Source organism: Simochromis diagramma, unplaced genomic scaffold, assembly GCF_900408965.1.
Source record: "Simochromis diagramma unplaced genomic scaffold, fSimDia1.1 OVJJ01000439.1, whole genome shotgun sequence".
Taxonomy (NCBI): Eukaryota; Metazoa; Chordata; class Actinopteri; order Cichliformes; family Cichlidae; genus Simochromis; species Simochromis diagramma.
This window is the reverse complement of record NW_024386899.1, coordinates 299,554-311,972: the sequence shown is the minus strand read 5'-3', so window position 1 is coordinate 311,972 and position 12,419 is coordinate 299,554.

Sequence of the window (12,419 nt, the reverse complement as noted above, 5' to 3'; positions counted from 1 at the left end):
GGTGTTGAGACAACGCCGGTCTCTGCGATTCTTTTGGACCTGGTAGAGATCACTCTGAGATGTTTCCATGTTTTACACAATCCTTTTATTACCCATTATTCTTACAGATGCATCTGGAGATCAGCACACTGCATTCCTATGCAGTCCTATGCTAAAGGATGATCTAAAGAACTCCACACAACAGTTACAGTTATAACTTCTGGTCTCCTCCCCCTACAGTAAACACCCCCACGATGGAAATACACTACTACAGTGGCCAAGGGTGCTGACACCCTGACCCCCATCTCCTTTTATGGTAGTGCCCGTTTGCCCTTTGTCTGCTCCTCAGCCTCAGTAACTCTTGCTACTGTCCTTGATTGTCCTTCTGCCTGCACCTCAGTTCTTTGTTTCCATCACAGGCCTATATTGTATCCTTACACCCATTACCACAATATTATAATGTTGCAAGTAATCACAACTATATTCTCTTTAACTTTGATGTACATTAAGGAATCTATTCTCAACACTGGTAAGTTCATTCATTTCTCTTTTGAAAGTTTTCACTGACCCGGGGAAGCCGCACAAAAGCTAGCAAGTGTAACCCCCCTCAGTCTCTATGTCCGGTGCTGTATGAGTAAAACTCTGGACTCGAGATGGGTAGAGCTCAGGCGTGGTTTATTCCCCTTTTTGTGGGTCTCTGCAATAACATGGGACATGAGTAACCATGGGTTTCCAGCAACAGGATTCCACCCAACACAGCAAAAGCTTCATTGCTACTAATGTATAAACAAATGATCGTATAGTGGAACTCTCAGTTTTCTCAAAATAAATAAAAAACAAATATTGATTGAAAAATAAAATGGCAACAAAACGTATCACGGAAAATAAAATAAAAATATTACTGCATTGTGGTTTAGGTAACGAAAGAGAAATTAATTCACTTAAATGCACATTCATATAAATATAAATAAACTTCCAGACCAAAGCCAAAATTTCCTTTCATGCACAATAGTAAATGGAACAATGCTGCCATCTACTGGGCAAAACTTAATAAGCAGTATTTCAGAATTAGCCTGCAGCTCAACCAAATACATGTTTCAAATACACATACCTGCAATAACATGGGACATGAATAACCATGGGTTTCCAGCAACAGGATCCCGCCCAACTATCAAGAGAAGTTTCAAATTATTAGACTCGACAGTCTCCTCTAGCTGTTAGCCGCTAGCTCAGCGTGTCCATTTTTCCTACCGTCTAACCCATTAATTGCAAAACAAGGTCATAAGACTGAAATCTACTCAGATGCTACTGTATGGGCAGTTCATGCTGTTAATGCACTGTCATGTTAACTTCAATGAGGATTTTCAAATATGTTTTAAACGCATGTTGAGTCAGGGCGGACTGAGGAAGAACTTACCACAGCAAAAGCTTCATTGCTACTAACGGATAAACTTAGGGAAAGCCCGTTTACCAGTAGCAGACTTCCGCTGCGGATTTTCAAAATAAAGGTTTCAAAATAAACCCATGGTTGAGATCCCAAGTTTAACAGGAATTTAACAACAACAAAACCATATTCATTCTTTTACATCGTTACACAAGCCACCGCTATTTTCCCACTGACGTACAAATACCGTTCTGCTTTTATGCATGTTGTCACATAGGAATATATTGTTTATTAATAAACAGCACACGGTGTTCATCCGTCCAAGGGTGTAGATTTGGTTTTGGCATTGGTGGGGACGGATGATTCAACCACCGAACCCTGCCCTGTTTCTTTTTTTTTTCCTTTTTGTTTTTGCTTCTTAATAGAAAGAGGAGAAATATACTTGCCTACATATGCTATTCTACATGCTTTTAAACCATTTAAAATCACAATTCATAGTTTTATATGTTCAAGGTTCTTTATTTGTCACATGCATAGTTATACAAGTATAACACACAGTGAAATGTAGCCTGACACGCTCCTCGCCATGTGGAAAAATGGGGGAAGAGGAAGAACATTATATATATATATATATGGTATATACATTGGGTGAATGTGCAGTAGTAGCAGCAAGCAGGTGAATTCTGTACATTAATATGAATAGATATCTGACTATTTTACAGGATAGACAATATAAACATATTTAAAATTAAAGGAATTGAAATGTACATTGTGCCTTGGTTTAGAGTGTCTGGAAGAGTCCTGACTCAGTCAATTATAGATGATGTGAGAGGGCGGGTGTGTGTGTTTAGGGCACGGATGGCTTGGGGATAGAAGCTCCTCTTGAGTCTCTCTGTCCTTGCCCGGAAGATGCGGAACCTTCTACCAGATTGCAGAAGTTGGAACAGTTTGTTGCCAGGATGGGACGGGTCCTTCAGTATCTGCGCTGCTCTAGTCCGGCATCTCCTGGTGTAGGTGTCCTGAAGCGGGGGGAGAGCAATCCTGCAGCAGCGTTCTGCTGTACGGATCACTCTCTGGAGAGCTTTTTGGTCCTTCACACAGCTGTTCCCGAACCACGATGTCATGTTCTGTGTGAGGATGCTCTCCACAGCGCCTGTATAGAAAATCCTGAGGATCTTTGGAGAGACCCTGAACTTCCTCAGTTGTCGTAGGTGATACAGGCGCTGCCTAGCCTTTCTGGTCTGGACCTGAATGTGTCAGGTCTGAGGAGATGTGGACACCAAGATACTTGAAGGACTGCACCCTCTCCACTGGAGCTCCATTGATGATAAACGGCTTGTAGTCTCTGTGCGATGTGAATTATATTATATGTGAATGATATAATGTTAAATTACTATTAAGCAAATGACTGACTAAGTATTGTAGACTTTAGTTTACTTCAGCCATATTTCATATAAATCAGGTATCATACAAAAATAAAAATAGCTTCAAATACAGTCATGACAGTAAAAGAATATGACTTTAAGGACTTAACATCATTACTTCAGTTATATTACACCAATATCTCTAATACATTAGCACTAAGGGAACACTGAATGACCTGGTGGGTTTTGTCCATAAAACTACTCATCTACTGACCTTGGTTTTAAGTTGGACAGTGATTTTAAATTGGACAACCAAATCAGAGCAGTGGTGAAGTCCAGTTTTTATCATTTCAGGCGACTGGCAAGAGTAAAATCTTTTCTTTCGAGGCAGCACCTTGAAACAGTGATCCATGCTTTTATTTCTTCCCGCCTGGACTACTGTCACTCACTTTATGTGGGGGTCAGTCAGTCGTTGCTCTCACGTCTGCAGCTGGTTCAAAATGCGGCTGCACGACTCCTAACAGGAACTCAAAAAAGAGAGCATATAACCCCCGTGCTGGCCTCTCTGCACTGGCTGCCTGTGTCTTTTAGAGTTCATTTTAAAATTCTTATGTTTGTTTTTAAATGCCTTCACAGTCTTGCCCCGCCTTACCTCTCTGAGCTTCTTCATCCCCACACACCCTGTCGGTCTCTCAGGTCAGCTGACCAGCTGCTCCTGGAGGTACCGATATCCAGGAGGAAGCTCAGAGGGGGCGGGGCCTTCTCTATTGTGGCTCCAAATTTATGGAATCATTTGCCCGTGCACGTTAGAGAGGCCCCTTCACTGTCCACTTTTAAATCACGTCTTAAAACCCACTTTTATTCCTTGGCTTTTAACCTCAGTGAGACTTAGTTTCTTTTTTAATTGAAGTAGTTATTTAATGATTTCACTCTTCTTTTATTTGTGTTTTATTTATATCTCATGTAATTTTATTTTACAGTTCCAATGTACAGCACTTTGTGTCAGCTGTGGTTGTTTTAAAGTGCTTTATAAATAAAGTTGATGATGATGATGATCTAAGATTACCACAAAGTAAAAGATCTCTCAGCAACATCATGCAACAGTTTAGGCACTACTGCCCCGATAAAGTCAGTGAGCTTTTTATTCTAAACATGAACTACTGTTACAGCAACAGACATGGACTACATGTCCCACACAACAACTCAGTGTCCACTATGTGAAGCAGCCAAACACAGGCCTGCTCCTCTCACTAACAGAGACAAACTGCTGGCATGTTGGTTTTCCATCTATACTGTCCAGCCTCTCCTGGTGGACATACAGCAGCATTGTTTCATCTCATTTGAGTCATTGTGGACCTTAGCATGTTTTTAGTCTTCTGAGAGCACTGAAGCTTCTTTCAGCCTCAGTACCTGTGTTTTATCCTCAGATTAAATTATTATTCTGTGCTTGATGTGCCTCACCTTTGGCCCTGGCTCCTCCCCTCTGACTGCACTAGGACATATTGTCACCTGATAAAATAACACATGGATTCGTGCCATATAAAAAGTGAGACATGTCAATTCAGATTCTTTGTCAAACATACACTAATGAATCAATTTACATCAGCAGCCTAACAACTGTCATGATAATAAATACTAGTTAATCTATAGCACCAACTCATCAGTCACCTGTGAGCTCGCCTCTTCACCTCTGAGCTACAACATGGCAGAGCTGCCTCTGTCACCTGATCAATAACAGTGAGACATTCCACATACATGCAGTCACACATGTGCTTCAAATACAGTCATGAACCAACAGGTCATCATCCAATTTCACCTGTGATCTTGTGTCACCATTGCTCTCTGAGCTTTGTGTTGGTTCTTCTGTCACCTGACAAATAGGACAAACATGACAATAAGAATAAAATGTGGAGCTGCTTCAGTGTTTCTGTCACTTTGTGCAGATCTTGACTCGTCAGTGATGTTTGTAGGCTGAGTGCATTTTAAAACTGTGCAAACTGCACTCCAAGGTGGAATACTTGCAAAATCGTGACTACCTCATGATATATTGTCTCAAAAATTAACCCTATGAATATGTCAGAGCCATTAGGATGAAATTATTGTGTCACCAACATTTTAACGTTAGACATATAATTCTAACAGCCTCTGTAAACGAATATCCTGGCTCGCTCGAGGCTGCCGTTTTCTCTGACAGCTTCAATCAAAATGAGAAACGCTGCTCTGAGACTGAGAGAACTAACAGTGCTGCCTGCTGTGCAGGTAGTTCCCAAACACGTTATTCGTGGTTACATACAGTTTTAGACTGATGTGGGCCAAAGCCTAGCACAGCCTGTAACGTTATTGTGACACATTTTATGAGTGAACTTGGCTTTAAGTGACTCACAGGTTTCTTTGAAAAATACTTTCTTATATCCAGGATCTTTTTGCTGCCGTCCTCCTCGCAGCGCAGGTTTGCCGCTGCTAAAATTAAACAGAGCTCCCTGAAAGGCTCAGCCAATCACATTGGCCATATTTGTCACATGCGGTAGGACTCCAGGAGAGGACGTGATTTAACTCTTTCTGCACCGCTGGGTGAATGAGACGCTGACAGATCTTTTTTTTTTCTTTCTATCCGGTTTGATTTTCTTTACTGGAAGAGATCAAATTATTGGTGGGGACACGTCACTTCCGTCCATGACAAATCTACGCCCTTGGTAAAAACATTGAAGTCTGAACTTTAAATGTGCACTGAAACAGAGACTCAGCGTGGCTGCAGCTTGTTGCTTTGTCAGGTTACATCAGTCATGTGATTTGGAGGTGCAGCGTGTCCGTGGACCACAGAGGGTTAATAACACTCACCTTCCTTCCATTTCCACAGTGTAACATCCACCCACCTGTGTAAAATCCGAAATTCCCATGGTGTTCAAAATGTGCTCTGGCACAATCATAAACATCGCTTGCTGCTGAAAACAAGAAAAAAGCCGGTCCTGCTATGGGCTGAACCATTATCATTGTTGGTGGTGGGGGCAGGCTGGATGGTGTTGAGGAGTCGTATCGCAGTGACATTGGCTCCCCTGCTTCACTCTCTCCTGCCCCACTAATGCAACTCACTAATCCCTCTGTCCCCTTTAGGTGGGGCTCACGCTGACAAGATAAAATACAATATAAGCTGCACGACTGGTGGGTGAGGGGCTGTGCTGTCAGCCCCCCTGGGTCTGCTCCTCTGTGATCCTCAGTGGGCCAGTATGCCTCTCCTGGTAGCTCCATGGGGGATGGTGTGGTGGGTTGGTGGGTGCCATGGCGACTATGTGCGGACTTCACATTTTTGTCTGCTGTGACAGCTCCTTGATCTGGGCGGGGCCAGTGGGGTGTGGGTAGGTCCTTTGTGGGGCTTTGGACGTTGCCTGAATATTGTCAGGCAGCTGGGTGCTGTGCCTCGACCCTTTCTTCCTTTGCATTTGTGGTTTGGTGCCATAAATGCACAACATAGAAGAGCCACCTCGACGGGACAACACTCAGCGGTTCATCTGTCTCTCTTCCACAGCATGTCTTTGTCCTGTCTTCCTTCTCTCACCCCAACCAATCACAGCAGATGGCCCCGCCCCTCCCTGAGCCTGGTTCTGCCGGAGGTTTCTTCCTGTTAAAAGGGAGTTTTTCCTTCCCACTGTCGCCAAAGTGCTGCTCATAGGGGGTCATATGACTGTTGGGTTTTTCTCTGTATGTATTATTGTACGAGCTACCTTACAATATAAAGCACCTTGAGACGACTGTTGTTGTGATTTGGTGCTGTGTAAATAAAACTGAATTGAATTAAGAAAGAACTCTTAGATTCCTCACATGATTCTCCTGTATTCCTACGGGACGCCAAGGTAATATAACATGGAAGTGTGTCGCAGTGCCTGGTGGCCACATGTTACCCATAAACTGTCAACCTGACCGTACTGTAGCTAAGTCCAAAGACTAGTTAAAGATTAAAGCATTTTTGGGGGGTTAAATCTGACATAAATAAAGAAACAATAACATTAAAGTCGATTCTTTTGATCACTGTAATTCTACTTTGAGGATATGACGTGTAAAAACCCTCAGTTGTGGCTTGTGGATCTCACATTCCTGGTCTTTGTAATTCCAGTTCAATGAAGCCTCATTTTCACCTTTTTCCAGATAAATTTTCCCAACTGTTCTAATGTCCATGCTGTGGCATTTTCCCATCATTTGTATTTCCTGTTAATGAATTTTTAATATGGTCTGGGAAATTACTATATATGAGTAACTTTCTGTTGTATTGCAGCTTAAGTTGTAATAGTTTCCTTTCAGAACGAGGAAAACGAAGAAACGCAAACACTGCTCAGTGGATGAGTCCGTCCTGGAATAAATACCAGGACAAAACTAAAAAGAAGAGCTTGTTTCCTCGAAGCAACCACAGAAAGCTCTTTGTCTCTACAGATGTTTCTGTTTTTTTGGAAACACGTTAACAATATTTATACATTTGTTCTTAATAAACGTTTTTACTTAATGATGCTTTATGATATTTCTATCTGACCTGATGCAGCAGCGTATCCACATGAACTCTGCAGTGTTTCTACCCAGAGGCCACCGTGGTCCTTCTTTACTAATGCTGAGGGTTTTCTCCCAGCCGTGATAGCCTTTGACAGGTAAACTGAGTCATTCCAGCCCAGTGCAAAAATAACCTCCCTGTCTGCTCTTAACTTCACGCATCGATGCTAAAACGTTGCATAACTGAACCTGCAGACTGTGATCCTGTAGCTGTCGAGGAGAGGGCTTGATGCCGTCCATCTTCTGCTCAATTAACAACGCCTGCAACCTTTTGAGCCTTGGTCCTGCTACAGTCACAAATATAACATCATCACTCTTTATTTCATGCACTACAGACTGCTGTCATTTCTCTGTTATGGCCCCACAAGGTCACTGAATTCTGTCATTCTTCTCCAATCCATGGTTTTCAGTCACTGGTGGGCAACATTACTCTACCACGACTGCAAACAGTGGACAGTTGGTAGGTAGTCCTGCAGGACGCCTGTCTCGAGCCAAGGCTACTTGGAACATCTCTCCATGGAGGAACAATGAAGACATGAAGAGAAACTATAAATCTTTGGGACTTGTGCTCCAACAGCTTTGTTTAAAGGCCTGAAAGTGGCGACGTCTCTCCCAGAGCTCCAGCTCAGTGACATCTATGTGTGCCTTGTATGCTTCAGCTGACGCTGCTGCCAGGATGAAAGCTGTCAAACCGAGCACAGCTACATGTTCCACCTGGATGGGTAAATAATGTGTTTGAGGTGAGAACAATCAGGAAAGCTCGCCAGCGGCTTTACTTCCTGAGGAGGCTGAGGAAGTTTGGCATGAACGCCAACATCACCTCATATTTTTACAGGTGTGCAGTCGAGAGCTTGCTGACGAGCTGCATCACAGTTTGGTACGAAGCTGCTCTGCCAGCAGCCGTAAATCACTACAGAGGGTGAAGGCAGCAGAGCACATCACTGGCACGAGGCTTCCTGCCATTCAGGACATTTATCTCCAGCGGTGCCTCCATAAAGCACACAGCATCATCAAGGACCACAGCCACCCAGCACATCAGCTGTTCTCCTTGTTACCATCGTTACAGGAGTCTGTCTGCTTGGACTACAAGACTCAAAAACTGTTTCTACCACCAAGCCATACGACACCTCAACCACAACACTTAAACACACATAACACAGCACTCAGAAGCTACCCTGCAGCTTCACAAGTACTCTGTTTAATCTACACTGGTCACTTCACTTTATTGTCATTGATATTTATATTTAAAAGTGCAATACTGAAATTTTCTGCTGCTCATTCCTGTGCAATATCCCATCTGCCCTCCCGTCATATTTCTCTTCAAGATTTTCTTATTTAATCACTAGTGTACATATATTTATATTTATAGATACATATATATATTTAGTCATCTTTTCTCTTTTACCATGTCTCTCTAATATTTGCTCCTTACTATTTTTCTATTTTCTTTATTATTTTATTTTCTTATATTTTCTCCTACTGTACCGTGCTGCCGAGTGACTGCTGCTCGTCAAACACATTTCATTGCAATGTTGACCCTGTGCTAACTTGCAAATGACAAATAAAACTGAAAACTGAAAACAAGAAACTGGTCGTTGTTAAAGGAAAGGTAATCTCCACATAACCAGCTTAGATGACCTTCCACGTGTAAATCTTACAACGTGTTGACTTGGACATGAACAGTGTAGGACCAGAAAAGTCCCAGCAGTGTTAATTTGTCACATTAATGTAAAATTAAGTATTTTTCTGATGTTGGGTTAATCGTTCCTACAGTTTAAATGAGCCGTCACTGATGTTCACATGTGGCAGCCATACTCTACGGCTTCTGTAAATAAACACTGATTACTGAATCCAGTTTTGGCTACATTAAACTCAAAGACGTTCAAAGGATGGCTGGAAAGCTACGGACTGCAGTACTGTTTGGCACCAGTAGCAAAGTATGTCTGTTGTGGAGTTGTAGACATGTAACTTGAACATGTTTGTAACTTTTTACTAGCATTTTGTTTACTATGTTTCAGATCTATGGCACTAAATGGGGGACTGACCACGTTGTTGACCTTGACTGGACTTACTGGGTCCAGTAAAGATATCATAGCCAAAGGTGGCTCTGCTTCCAGTTCTGGCTTATAGGAAGATCTCTGAAGGTTGGGTGTAATCCTCTCCTGACTTTGGATCACTCTCTTAGATCTAAACCTCCAGCTCTGGACTCGCCATCCTCAAAGACTGCTCCATAAGAACACAGGCATGTGTGAACAGCCCACTCCTCCTTTGGTCAATGGCACACACTTTTAGACGATGTGTGTTCAGCATCTGGCAAGAGTGGAATCAACTGGGGCTATTTCTAAATTGGCGTCACCATTGATTGTGGTGGTGGCAGCAGCTCATTCTGCTGGCTCTGTGTAACAGGGTCATAAATCACATTGTTATAATGTGTTCTAAACCCCCAAACTGCTCCTTTTATACCTGACTTTTAGGACCTCCAAGCCTGTAGTTGTGTTCATTATCAGTTAGAGCCCCTCTTCGTTCTTTTCTTCTTCTTCGGTGCAATCCTATAAATACAGTGTACCCCTTTTGCCTCTCCCCTTTTCTACAATTCCCCTGTGGGAGAGGTGGGTGTCATTTCTTTCCAACACTTTAAAACACACATATATTGCATATTTAGCCACCTGGATGTTTCTGATTGCAATTTTAGTTCGATTATTGTCATTATTAAGCCTGTTTTTGTTAGATGTTATAAGTGTGTAGTATGTGTGTATCATAAATGTGTTTTAGGCGCCATAAATGCTAGCATGAATATATACTCCTTGCTAGCTTGGGAGCTGTGGTGGGTTGAGCTAACCCTCTTCCCCACTGTTTGTATTTGGTCGTAGGAGCTGGAGTGGGCAAATTATTTACTGGGAGGTCTTTCTTTCTTTTACCTTTTTTATCAGACACAACACAGAATCACACCGGTTACATCTGCAGCTCATCCATCACCTGTTCTTCCCATCACTTAATGTTTTTGCTGCAAGACGTTGGAGTGAGTGCCATCTATTTTGCTGTTGTTTGGAGGCATTTTAGTTCAGTGAGAGACAGGAGGTCACGCAACAAACTGCTCAAACGAGTGGAAGCCGCTGCCCTCTGCTCGTCAGCTGGGAAACCTGGATCTCCCTTGTTGTGTTCACAGACCTCTCTGCATTGAATCATACCTGTTATTAACCTCTGTCTCTCTTCCACAGCATGTCTTTATCCTGTCTTCCTTCTCTCACCCCAACCAATCACAGCAGATGGCCCCGCCCCTCCCTGAGCCTGGTTCTGCTGGAGGTTTCTTCCTGTTAAAAGGGAGTTTTTCCTTCCCACGGTCGCCAAAGTGCTTGCTCATAGGGGGTCATATGATTGTTGGGTTTTTCTCTGTACCTATGAAGCACCTTGAGGTGACTTTTGTTGTGATTTGGCGCTATATAAATAAAATTGAATTGTCAGGGTCAAAGTTCAGAGGTAAGTTTGTTTAGCAAATGAATGACAATAAATCATACATGTTTGCTGATTCACAGATTGACAGCCCGGAGGAACAGGGCTGTGTCATTCCTGTGATGTGATTCAGCTATATTTTATTATTCATTTATTTTATTAGCTTTATTTCAGCCACTCAAACAAAACAACATTATATTAAAACAGAGTGCAGGTCTCATCCAACCATAGTTAAATATGTGCCAACTGAATCAGTACGTTTCATGTAGAAATATCTGTGGCAACCTTTTGTTGCAGCAATGATCTCAAAACACAAGGGGGGGGGGGGGGGGGGCTAAGATGAATGTCTGCTGTGAGGACAGGGGGTGTGCATGTGTGCTCAAGTCACGTGACACGTCATTTACGCAACATTTGGTAGATTTAAAAGTTACAGTGAGATAAAAATCATGTTATGGATTGCACTCAGTATATTATGCCGACATGGTGAGATTCTGTCTGTCGAGCCGAAGTGCCAAAAGCTGTAAAATAAACTATCAGGCTCGAGTGTGCTGCCACAGCACAGAGCAGTCAGAGTCCTGCAGGCAGAAGAGGAGTCATCGTGTTAGCCAGCCTGCCTTACAAAACAAAAAGACATGAAGTGAAAAGCAGAGCGCAGAGTGAGGCAGAAGAAGACAGACTGGGCCAAGTCCTGCATGTGCGAGAGCGAGCGAGACCCGGGACAACGTCATCCGCCTCGCCTGGACTAGTCCGCCGGCCGGAGGAGGGACAGTGGCTGCACTGTGCAGCCGAAGACTCACTTTGATCGCACAGGAGACGAGCGACGCAACCGGTCCACCGTCCGTGCAAACTGCGCCAGGCAGCGTATTGCAAGCTGGAGGACACCGAGGAAAGTCACACTAGGAGCGGCGCTTACTGAGCGATAACTGAGGGAGGTGATGTTGGGGGGACATGGCTTCTTCTCCGGTCACCCCAGCATCGCTTGAAGGAGAAACACCTTCACCCACCGGGAACGAGGAGCCCGCGACCACCCGACAGGTACGACACGCCTCCCAGACCCTCTGCGCGCCCGGTAACGTTGTAACGTTTTACCGAAGTTCATTCGCAAACACACCAGTTTAAGATGGACCCGGGAATCAGCACACGGGAGCACTGGTGTCTGACTCAGCAGAAACGGCGCGACGTGCATGTAATGCTTCGTATTTGATAACGATGGAATAATTATTTAAAGTAAGCACACAGATAAACACTGGTGAGTGGAAAAGTTCGTGTTTTGGTGAAATGAGTCCCGCCTAGTCCGGTCTACACCTCATTCAGCAAACATCTGAGTCACCCTGGACGCCAGTGCGCGTCCTTCTGATGCAAAAAGCCGTAAGTGACACGCTGTTTACACGCAGGAGCAGTTTAACACATGCAGGTTGTGCCAGTAGGCGTTTCCTTCAATGTGACACCAAACGTGTAAATCAGTGCTGGGAGCGAATGTTGGACCTGATCAGTCTTAATCTGACAAACTGTAGTTCCTGCTCTGTTTCTAATTCAGCCCCATGACAGACAACCAGCATGTTCTTCTGTCACGTGTTATTGACACGCACATCTTTAGTCCGTGTGTGGGATGTTAAAGGTGAGTTTGTTCAGGGCACGATCATACTGATGCCATTTCAACAGGTGCAAGGAAGTGTTAGTGTGGTTACTACGGCAGCACTGATGCCCTG